Raw genomic sequence first — 11,432 nt, 5'->3', positions numbered from 1 at the left:
ATGCCCACTTCATATGTCCCAAGAGCATCATATCCTTGCCAATATCACAACTCTGAAATGTTCAAATGAAGATGCCATGATGAAGATACCTACATAAACATAAAAACAATGAGTAGAGTTGTCAAACCATACATATGACACAATTCGCATAGCAAATGTAACTAAAATGCTGTCCAGAAAAAAAAAGACACAAACAAAGCAGCATCAACAACATGTGATTGTGTCTAAAGCTTCCTCAAAAAACATCCTTTGAAGATACTGCAAGAGCTTTGGATTCCTAACATTTACAATAATTATACTCCTCACATCATCACAACAATAGTCCATTGTACAGTCAAAGTTATGAGGTCTCATGACGTAATTACACTCATGAGAAGAAACTGTTGATGAGATCTTGTTACAAATCAGCTCCTTCCCCTTCACCACTATCATCATCATTTGGCATTTCAGGACTCTTACCTGGTGGCACCTCAGGCTCTCTATCCTCTGTGATGTAAAGGATGTTATGGAGCATGCAGTAGACAATGGTGATTTGACACACCATCCCGGGTGAGTAGAGGAGGGGTCTCGAGTCTTCTCCAGACAGAGAAATCTGGCCTTCAGGAGCCCAAAAGCCCATTCCATTGGTTACTGTGTTCTTCCACGGGCCTCATTGAAGCCGACTTCCCTTGGCGTAGTTGGATTCCTTAGCACTGTTCACAACCAATGACCGTTGGAATATGCTGAGTCTCCTGTTTTGTGATCAAGCATAAGAGCTACAATGAGTCACACACTTCCTGATCATAGCACCTGACATTGCACACACAAAGTTAGAACAGATGTTACTAACCAACAAACTAGACCCTCTCCAGTTCCAGCTGTGACATCAGCTGGGGTATGGTGCTGTTCTGCATTACAAAGGAATCATGGGCTGAAACTAGGAATTGGGCACACAACGTTGGAAATGTACGAGTCTAACAAGCGGACAACTTGCAAATTAATAGAATGGAAGTTCTTCCTGTTTTGATAGACTTGTTCACTGGCAATTGGTGGCACCAATGCAATATGTGTGCCATCAATAGCTCCCACCACATGTGGGAGGTGACCAAATCCATAAAAGTCAACCTTCACATTGGCTAAATCCTCACATGCAGGGAACCTGTTATAGCTGTCAAAGTGTTTCATCATTGCTGATAGCATGTTTCTTTAAAACACCACTGGACATGGGTTGTGACATACCACCAGATATAGCCACTCTATATTGAAAGGACCCTTTGTCCAGGAAGTGTAGTACTACCATGAGTCTCACAATGGGTATTATACGTCAGATTAGTGTTTTCTGACATGAGATCTAGCTTCAACTGATGGCATCAAATCTGGATGGTTTGCCTACTCAGATAGAACTGCTTGATCACATCACTTTCTTCCATGGTCTGAAGGTCTGGAAATGGATGGTAGACTGGAGGTTGTCGCCACCTCCCTCTCCCAGGGTATGTATTTGTGGAATCAAATGAGTTGGAGCATTAGTCACTGTTTCAAGACCACATATCTAATGAGTGACACCAAAGAACATGTGACAACACATTACTGACTGAAAATACAATACAACCATAACACATCAGAACAGTCTGATACTGAAGGTCCAGCTATAATCCCTATTGTTGTCTAAACATGTGTCTATAACATTTATGTACACATATCACACCTATCTGTGCCTCTTGTGCTCCTTGCTATTGTAAAGTATGTAGTGACGCAAAAAAAAACATCACCATTGTGTTATAATGCACCATACTTCACTGATCATTGTGTCGGGGAATTTACACATCAACGGACCTTTACCTATGTTGAGATGTTATCACACATTTATGGGAGTTGTGACACATTTAACAATCTTCAAAACTGTATTTTCAGCTGATACAATGGCAGATGCCTGACCTCTATCATTGGACCTTGGGAAACTCCCTCGGCCGGTAAAAAGTCGAGTGCGCGGAGGGCAGTTTCAACCGCAGCGGACACAGCCATAGGTTAACGTTGTGAACTGTGGTTCGGGTTAACTCACCCCAGGAACATTTTTAGAAAAAGATGGTAAAACTGTGAATGTTCAGCTCACTCTCCCACATGTGTACAAAGCCAAAGGTGATACAGATACTTAAGAAAATGCAACTTCCCATGGCCTACCATTTTGAAAACATCTTCCTTAAATTCAACATTTTATTCCTGTCTTACAGGACCCATCCCAGTCATATGTCATGACTGAAAGTCTCCTTGGAAGGTGCACAGTGGAAAAATAAAAATAGTTGCACAAATATCACAATCATAGGCCATAAACATCAGAGCTACATACAGTATGGGATCAAACACCAGTGATATCACTCAGGTTATGAAGATATACAGGTTCAGACAGCATCAATGTTACCCCAGTTTTGTTCTTGGGCCAATGGCTGTGCCCATTAATGTTTTTGATCACGTACATGGTGTACATGTACACTGCGTTTTGGAAAATTACTCACTTCTTCTGACGCTTCGGCCATCAACACCTCCACCACTTCAGCTGCTGTGTGCCCCCTCTGGGAGCAATCATGCCAGGCCAAGAAGGTGAAAGGGCCCCTGTCTTCTCTCCAGAGGAGCTGGAGAGGCTAATGGAAGAGGTTCTTCCCCTGCATGGCCAGCTCTATGGCTCACCAGAGGAACAGGTAAGTACCTCATTGACAGACAACTTTTGACTCTGTTCAACACAATCCTTCCCTTCCTCACAAGTTACGTTGTGCCTCAGAGTCCCAGTGAGTTATTTAGATGCCTGTTGTCACAATCTGTGGTCCATACATGGGATGTGCAGGTTGTGGATTGTGGAGCCCTGTACTCTGTGTGTTAGAACTACCCACTATGCTGTGTGATGTGTGATAAGCCCTAGATCCTCCTTGTGTTGCATTCACATATCTATACATGTATGCTTTACAGACAGATTATGATATATCTTATGGTGGTAAATTACACAGTAAATGTATTAGTATTACAGCATGAGCTGTACATGTATACTGTTTCAGTCAGTTGAGGATGTTAGTAGCAATGTGGAAAGTCCCACAGATTACTCAGCCCAGATCTGGCCTTGGCAAACTGTGGTATGAGAACAATGTACAACTCGCTGAGCCCTTCAGAGTACCACACAACCCTGAACTCACATATGGGATAGCCACATGATGTACTGTCATGCATGGAAGTGATGGATATGTGATCGTCATGTAGGTTATGTATGCTGAGCATGGAGAGGACAAGGCCTTTTCATAGTATGGAACATAGCCCAGGCTGGTGCACAGTAACTGTGGCTATCCAACTGAGGTACTGGGCTCACTCCTTGTAGACCCTCAGATCCTTGGATGTGGCCAAAATGAGTCTCCATAAGCAAGATTTGTCTGGAATGCTTTTACATTGCATACATGAGGAATGGGGACTGAGATAACCACCTGACTTGGTACTTATTTCCATTGAACCTCATTGTCAATGTGCATCATTGACTTATGACAGGCCGCTTACCTCCACAGGTCTGTTGTCACCTTTCCATAAGTCATGTTTGTACAGTGCAGGCCTAGGGCATAAATGTCAAACACATATTGCGAATACTTGATTAACTCATGGGGAATCATGACATGAGAATTACTAGCTTTGTAACATTTAACCAATCAGACCAAACATACCTAGCTATTTTGGATGTCATTGATGTCGAAGTTCCAGATATGGTAAAATGTGTCTCTTGTGATACCAGTACATACCACACAAACCAACTCAGAAGTGGTAGGAGATCCCATTAGGAAGGCCACGTGTCCACACATCCACAGAGAAATAGCTTTCAGTGACACCTGTGCCAGCCCTTTATTTGTCAACTAAGTCTTAGAATGTAGTCTGTACCATGGGGGTTGCCTGTGTGAACTGTATGCAGCAGATCATTGTGCCTGGATGTAAAAGTGTCTGTACAGTAAGGCGCAAGTAGGTTGCTTTTTAGAAGGTCACAATGGTGTGTTGTGCTTCATGGTGGCTTACATCATAGTACCTGCTGCTTGGCCCTGGGCTACATAATGTCAGTTGGCTTGCTCAGTCAGTGTAGGCCATGACCATGGTTGTGGATAGTCAGAAGATGACTCCAAAAGTGTGTCTTTATGTCCCTGTACTTATCACTATGTGTGCTTTACACATGTAGTGTGTTGACAATTTAAAAAGTGCTTGTGCTAGGTGATACAAAATTGTGTGTTAAACAGCCAGTTACCCTTAAATATTTCAATTGTGACCTCTTAATTTGTCTACTGCATCTGTACAGGTCAATGTCCATCAGAAGCAAGGGATTTGGAGAGCCATCGACCGGACGGTGCGGACCACAGGGGTCTATCAATTGCAGAGCGTCCACTGTAGGAAAAGGTGGGAGAACCTGAGACACTGGGCCCGGCAGATCATGGAGATCTAGCTAGACGTTCCTCCCAATGTGGGCATGGCGCACACCGGATCATGACCCCCTTGATGGCCCGCATATTGGCAGTGCATACCCCGAGTTTGATGGCCATTTAAGGGGAGCACAGAAGCTACAAGGACGTGAGTCCTGGGTAGACTCCTACCTGTTACGTTGCCAGGTTGATGTGTTAGAGGCAGCCATCTCCCCATGAATATTGGAGTGGCTCATGTGCGATAGACAAGATGCTTTGGTGTTTGTATAGGTATGGTCGTTGGTGCATGTTACTGTGCCTTGGCTATTGTCCAAGTGACCAGGGACACAACAGAGTGCCATCCACTTCCAATATACTGTCTTGGCCAGACACATGGCTGAGTACAGTGGTCAATCATCTCATATTGTTTCATGTTGTGGATGTCAACTGTACCCAACAATCCCCCTGTCTTCAGTGTGTCATCCCCAACATCAAACAACATGCTGTAATTAATCACTATACTCAGCCATGTGTCTGCTCAAGTGAGCATAGTGGCATCTGTAACCAACAGGCCACTTGTCCTCAGTGTCAAGAGTGCTGGTACATCACAACTGTCTCTGATGTGATGGTGGCCATCATACATGTGACATGACATATACTGTCCTTTGCGTGCAGTCACTGAGCAACATTTTCCCTAGTTAAGTAGGGAATGTATTGTTACATGATTAGGGTAACATCATTGCTGGCATCAGTATTTGTGCCTACATGTTGGCATGTGTACCATGAACTTTAGTAGTATCATTTCCACTACTGTTTCACACATGATCTAGCTGTCTTCATGGGATGATGTCTAATCCCATCATATATGTGTATATGACAAAATCTCTCGGGAAATAGTTTTACATGATGGGTATAAAGTTCATGTGGTACCACAGACAGGAGTGTGTCAACACTGTTTGTTGGGTCACACATAGCCTAAACCATTGCTTCATGTCATTAACCATGAACAATTGCAGAAGTAACGAAGGATATAACAGGCAGATCTACTGTACTTGTGCATTCCCATGCCATAGCTGTGGAATCATTTGGCTAAGTGCTTTGCACATATTATTTGGTAAAGCCTCATTACCTCACTGTTGACATGCATCAGAGAGGGATATGCAGAAATGACTGATTCATATGTGAGTGTGTACACTCAATAATCCTTTGGAATCTGTGTGTGCATGACAAAAAGGTACAGTGATGTTAAAGGCCCTCTTCAGATTGTGGAGATTCCCTGAGCCACAACAACATTCAATGGACTATTGACTTTCAGTTATGCAATGTTAGAACTGTGTTCTCAGCAGTTCCAATCGAGGTGATTTTCCTAGAACTAGCTGATTCATTGTCCTGTGGATATTCGTAGACAAATATCCCAGACATTTTAAACATATTTTCTCTGTCGTACATTTCTGTGCAAGGTGTGTTTTCTAGCAAAGCAATATTAGTATTTCTTCCCTGAGACTATCTAGACAACGTACATATTGTGCAGTTAGCATTGGTGAGGTTTTCCAGTGTGAAATGAGTGTTTCCATGTCATCTTCTTCCGCCTGCTATACTTCTTACTGCAACATATTGGAAAACGGTAGTAGTGGTCAGAGAAAATGCACCTCCTAGTAGTGTCCACAGTAAGTATAGGAATATGTCTACTCCAAAATGGTGCTCTATGGTCCATTGCCCTACTACCTAAGGCAAAGAATTATCATATATAGGAGAATATATACAATGTATAAAAGATATAGCTGGAACCACAGCACTCATAACACAAACATTTGTAAGTGCGGAAATAAACTCCGATGTAAACAGTACAAGGTATAAAGTACAGTAATCCTCTCAGGATTCACAAAGTGATTTATTCGGATTGGCAAGTACTGCTCTTCATTCCACCTTGGCCATGCATGTTCCTTACCTCATCCATATTCGTGACTACTTTGTCTTATTTTTCCATACTTCGGTCGAGACATAGATGTGTACTTCGTCCTATTTGTAGTATTTATGTAACACTTTTTTCTTTAGTATTACACATTTTTTCTTTAATTTTTCTCTCTCCTTTCTTACAATCCTTTGTTTATGAGTTTTTCAAATTTCTCAACATTTTTATCTTTTTACCACACGTTTATTATTGCTCTCTCTTCCGATTTCTTCTTCTTATTCATTTGATTCTTTATGACTCCTGCACACAACATGGCCGCTTCCATTACCTGCCCCTTCTTATCTCACTCGCATTAGTCCCTTTACTCTTTTTGACACACAGGACCTGTGACGTCTTGACGTCACTGGCCCGTCGTGCTCCGAGTCCTTTTTCACTGTTTACTGCTTTCACTTCCTTAACCCCTTCGCTGCCAGGTCTTTTCCCCCTCCTGTGCCAGTCCTTTTTTTGCCTATTTGGGGCAGTTCGCGCTTAGGCCCTCATAACTTTTTGTCCACATAAGCTAACCAAGCCAAATTTGCGTCCTTTTTTTTCAACATCCTAGGGATTCTAGAGGTACCCAGACTTTGTGGGTTCCCCTGAAGGAGGCCAAGAAATTGGCCAAAATACAGTGAAAATTTCGTTTTTTTCAAAAACAATTGGAAAAAGTGGCTGCAGAAGAAGGCTTGTGGTTTTTCCCCTGAAAATGGCATCAACAAAGGGTTTGCGGTGCTAAACTCAGCAGCTTCCCAGCTTTCAGGAACAGGCAGACTTGAATCAGAAAACCCAATTTTTCAACACAATTTTGGCATTTTACTGGGACATACCCCATTTTTGCAATTTTTTGTGCTTTCAGCCTCCTTCCAGTCAGTGACAGAAATGGGCATGAACCGGGAGCGGTTGCCGGGGGAGGGCGCGGAGGCGGTCGAATCTCCCTCGGCCCCGCGGACACGGCAAAGCTGCTGCCAGGGGGGCTGTAACACTCTCCGCCGGAGCGGAGAGCCACCTGCCACCCCGAAGCCTTCCCAGCCGACCCGGAGCCGGTCGCGGCGCACCGCCGCGGAGGAAATGCGCCCTGCGGGGGCCGGGCGCGCCCGGGCGGCGGTCCCTCGGAGGGGATCCGCAGTCCGGGCGACCGACCGTCCCGCTGTGTTGAATCCTCCGGGCGGACTGCACGGACCCCACCCGTTTACCTCTCGACGGTTTCACGCCCTCTTGAACTCTCTCTTCAAAGTTCTTTTCAACTTTCCCTTACGGTACTTGTTGGCTATCGGTCTCGCGCCCGTATTTAGCCTTAAATGGAGTTTACCACCCGCTTTGGGCTGCATTCCCAAGCAACCCGACTCCGAGAAGACCCGATCCCGGCGCGCCGGGGGCCGCTACCGGCCTAACACCGTCCACGGGGTGAGCCTCTATCAGAAGGACTTGGGCCCCCTGAGCGACGCCGAGGAGTCGGTCTTCTGTACGCCACATTTCCCGCGCCCGCCGCCGGGCGGGGATTCGGCGCTGGGCTCTTCCCTCTTCGTTACTGGGGGAATCCTGGTTAGTTTCTTTTCCTCCGCTTAGTAATATGCTTAAATTCAGCGGGTCGCCACGTCTGATCTGAGGTCGTAGTCGGATGCCGAAGCAGCGGGGGCGCGGGCCAGGACCACCACCACCGTCCACTGGGCTGCAGGGGACGAGAGGGGGGAGCCGCGGCCAGCTCACACCCTTTGGTTATTTTTTTTTCCCCACGGATCGGAGGCCAGCGGATGGCCCTCCGCCGCCCCACGGGGGGTGACCGGCCGCGGAGGTGGGCGCCCGAGGCGGTGAGCGCGGGCAGCCGTGGGACACCACAGACAGCCACGTGCGGCACGCAGCCAGGCGCCCCGGGACAGGCCCGGGGCGGCCCGGCGAGCCCAGCCCGCCCTCCCGCCGAGGCGGGGTGGCGAACGCTGGGCGCGCCGGCCGGCGTACCTCCGCGGCAGGACCCAGGAGCGGGGGGTCGGGATCCTGCTGCGGGCGATCGGGGGTGGTCTGACCTTGGAGTTGGGGGGACGAAGGGAGCGGAGCTACCCTGCGACGGCCCCAGCCGCGCCCCGGGAAAAGCCCCGGGGCGATTGACGATCGAGCGACCCTCAGACAGGCGTAGCCCCGGGAGGAACCCGGGGCCGCAAGGTGCGTTCGAAGTGTCGATGATCAATGTGTCCTGCAATTCACACTAATTCTCGCAGCTAGCTGCGTTCTTCATCGACGCGCGAGCCGAGTGATCCACCGCCAAGAGTCACAGGCAACTTTTCTCAACGTTCGCCCACCTGCCGGGGCAGGAGAGGCGGGAGGAAGGCGGCGCCGCCCGTCCGCCGACCACGCGGCGTGACGGCCCGGCACCCCGTCAGGCTTCCCCTCTTGAGAGTCAGCCTCCACGATTCCAAGAACGTTTCCAGGCGCTCGGCCCGGGAGCCTCCTCCACACGCGGGCGAGGGGTGTTCCCGGAGCGGCTCGGGGCCCGGGCAGCCCCGCCGCCGCCAGTCCCTCCCGGAGGACCGGGAGGAGCCGCGCGAGTCTTCAAAACCCTCGGCCCGGTCGACGGGCCAGGGTACCTGGCAACGAGGGGGGGGGTCTCGGCCCCACCTGCACGCCGGCCGTCCGCCCGCCGGGGTCTCGACCCCTGCGGGTCGTGAGTCCCCGGGCTCAAGGCGGGCGGCCCGAGCCGTGCCAGCCGGCTGGGACTAGCCCACCCACCTGCCCTGGTCGGGTGGAGCCACGGTTCCCTCGCGGGCCCCGGCTCCTCCTCGTCCAGGCCGCCCTGCCGCCCGAGGACGGCAGGACGTTCGGGGGTGGTCCCAGCCCGGGGTGGCACTTCGATTCGGTTTTCCCTCCCAGGGTCGTGCCGGGTGGGCGTGGGTTCCGTCTCGGGAGGGGCTTCACTGCCTCTCCCGGAGGGTCCGGAGCCGGGGAGGCGCGCACGCGCCCCCCTTCCGCTCCCCGGTCCCTCCCTCGCGAAAGGGTTGGGTCCTCCTGGCCGGAGGAGCCCGCACCTGCGCCTGGTCCTCTCTCCCGGGCGCCCCGGCGGCCGCGGACCGCTCCGCCAGCCAGGGATGCGCCAGGGCGAGGGCCGGGCCCTGTGCCTAGGGGTGTTGCTTTCCGGGAGGCAGACGAGGGCTTTCGGGCTGGCGCCCTGGGTCGCTCGGGCCGCTCCGCCGTTAATGATCCTTCCGCAGGTTCACCTAAGGAAACCTTGTTACGACTTTTACTTCCTCTAGATAGTCAAGTTTGATCGTCTTCTCGGCGCTCCACCAGGGCCGTTGCCGACCCCGGCGGGGCCGATACGAGGACCTCACTAAACCTTCCAATCGGTAGTAGCGACGGGCGGTGTGTACAAAGGGCAGGGACTTAATCAACGCAAGCTTATGACCCGTACTTACTGGGAATTCCTCGTTCATGGGAAATAATTGCAATCCCCAATCCCTATCACGAACGGGGTTCAGCGGGTTACCCGCATCTGTCGGCGAAGGGTAGACACACGCTGATCCGTTCAGTGTAGCGCGGGTGGAACCCCGGACATCTAAGGGCATCACAGACCTGTTATTGCTCGATCTCGTGTGGCTGAACGCCACTTGTCCCTCTAAGAAGTTGGACGCCGACCGCTGGGGGTCGCGTAACTAGTTAGCATGGAGGAGTCTCGTTCGTTATCGGAATTAACCAGACAAATCGCTCCACCAACTAAGAACGGCCATGCACCACCACCCACAGAATCAAGAAAGAGCTATCAATCTGTCAATCCTTTCCGTGTCCGGGCCGGGTGAGGTTTCCCGTGTTGAGTCAAATTAAGCCACAGGCTCCACTCCTGGTGGTGCCCTTCCGTCAATTCCTTTAAATACACCAACAAGCCGTCGCACGGACCTATACTCACTTACTAGTTTCACTTCTGGATGTGACTTCTCCGCATACAGGTAAGAGAGCGTTCCGTTACTCTTAGGCTCTCTGACTTTGTCGGAAGGCTTTACTTAATTACATAACCACTTGTTGATTATTTTTCTTCGGGATAGCGTTATCTCACCTCCCTTAAACAAGACATGCCGGATCCCTCGAGGGTTTGTTTTTGCCTTAATGGGACCACACTTATTTTTGTCTTTACCGTCTATTTAACATTATTATCTTTCTAATCATCTAGTTTCCACCATCTTTGTTTGCTCTAGCTTTTGCCTGTTTCAGTTCGACTACCATAAGTTCTTAGAAGTGCTTCTCTATGTAATTACGGCCCGATTTTACGTTTAAATAGTTTCACTCTAACTGTACAGTCTCATTTTAAATTTGACTTTATCACCAACACCCGATATGGGCGTACCAAGCACATGTATTCTGATTAAAATATCCTTTGTCATCTCACTTTCTCTGTATACTCTTTTAGCTTTATGTAGTACCTTCTATCCATGTTTTTTGCTTGCTCTTAGGACTTACCATGGTCCCATATCGGATCCTTTGATGACGATCTTTTCGTACCCTCAGAAGGCTCATTATACAGTTTCCAATAATTTTCTATACTGGTACCTTTTACCTCTACATTTGCCCAAGTTGGAAAGAGGTATTTTCAATCATTTAGCTTTCATTATTACCCTATTTGAACTTTTTATACTATTAAGTATCCTTAACCATTTATTATCTTTCAAATTTTGATTATTACTTCTTCTCTTTCTCTCCGTCTTGATCTTGTTTACAGTGTCCTACAATTTTTTTATGTAGTTGGACATTTATTCTAGTCTTCATTTTGGGTAGGTTCGTAACATTGCATTACTTTTCTGTTTTTTCACTATCTATGGGTGGTTTCTTTAACTTTTTGTTTGATGGCTTTTTGGACCTCACACCCTTTACTACTCATCTCTACTCTCACTGTGTCTATTTCATGTGGTTTGGTGTTTTTTCATTTTTTTCCCTACTCAGACTTGTTGGAGATTCCCACACTGGCACTACAATAAGTTTTCTTGGTGTATAATTTTTTAGTAACTTCAGAAAATCGTTTTTGGACATTTTGCCTTCAATTTATGCCTAATCACCATTGTCATGTCTGTTTTTTCCTTTTCTCTATGGGCAAGTTATCTTTTATATATATTGCTTCT

At 48.2% G+C, this 11,432-nt stretch overlaps 1 non-coding gene across 1 annotated transcript; it reads right to left on the bottom strand.

Moving 5' to 3' along the window:
- Nucleotides 1-8,447: 8,447 nt before the first annotated feature.
- Nucleotides 8,448-8,601, bottom strand: LOC138266794 (5.8S ribosomal RNA). Its single transcript, XR_011199712.1, has one exon. It is a non-coding gene; the product is annotated as a 5.8S ribosomal RNA (ribosomal RNA).
- Nucleotides 8,602-11,432: the final 2,831 nt, after the last annotated feature.

Source organism: Pleurodeles waltl, chromosome 11, assembly GCF_031143425.1.
Source record: "Pleurodeles waltl isolate 20211129_DDA chromosome 11, aPleWal1.hap1.20221129, whole genome shotgun sequence".
NCBI lineage: Eukaryota > Metazoa > Chordata > Amphibia > Caudata > Salamandridae > Pleurodeles > Pleurodeles waltl.
The sequence above is the reverse complement of the archived record's forward strand: the minus strand, read 5'-3'. Positions and strand labels throughout refer to the sequence as shown.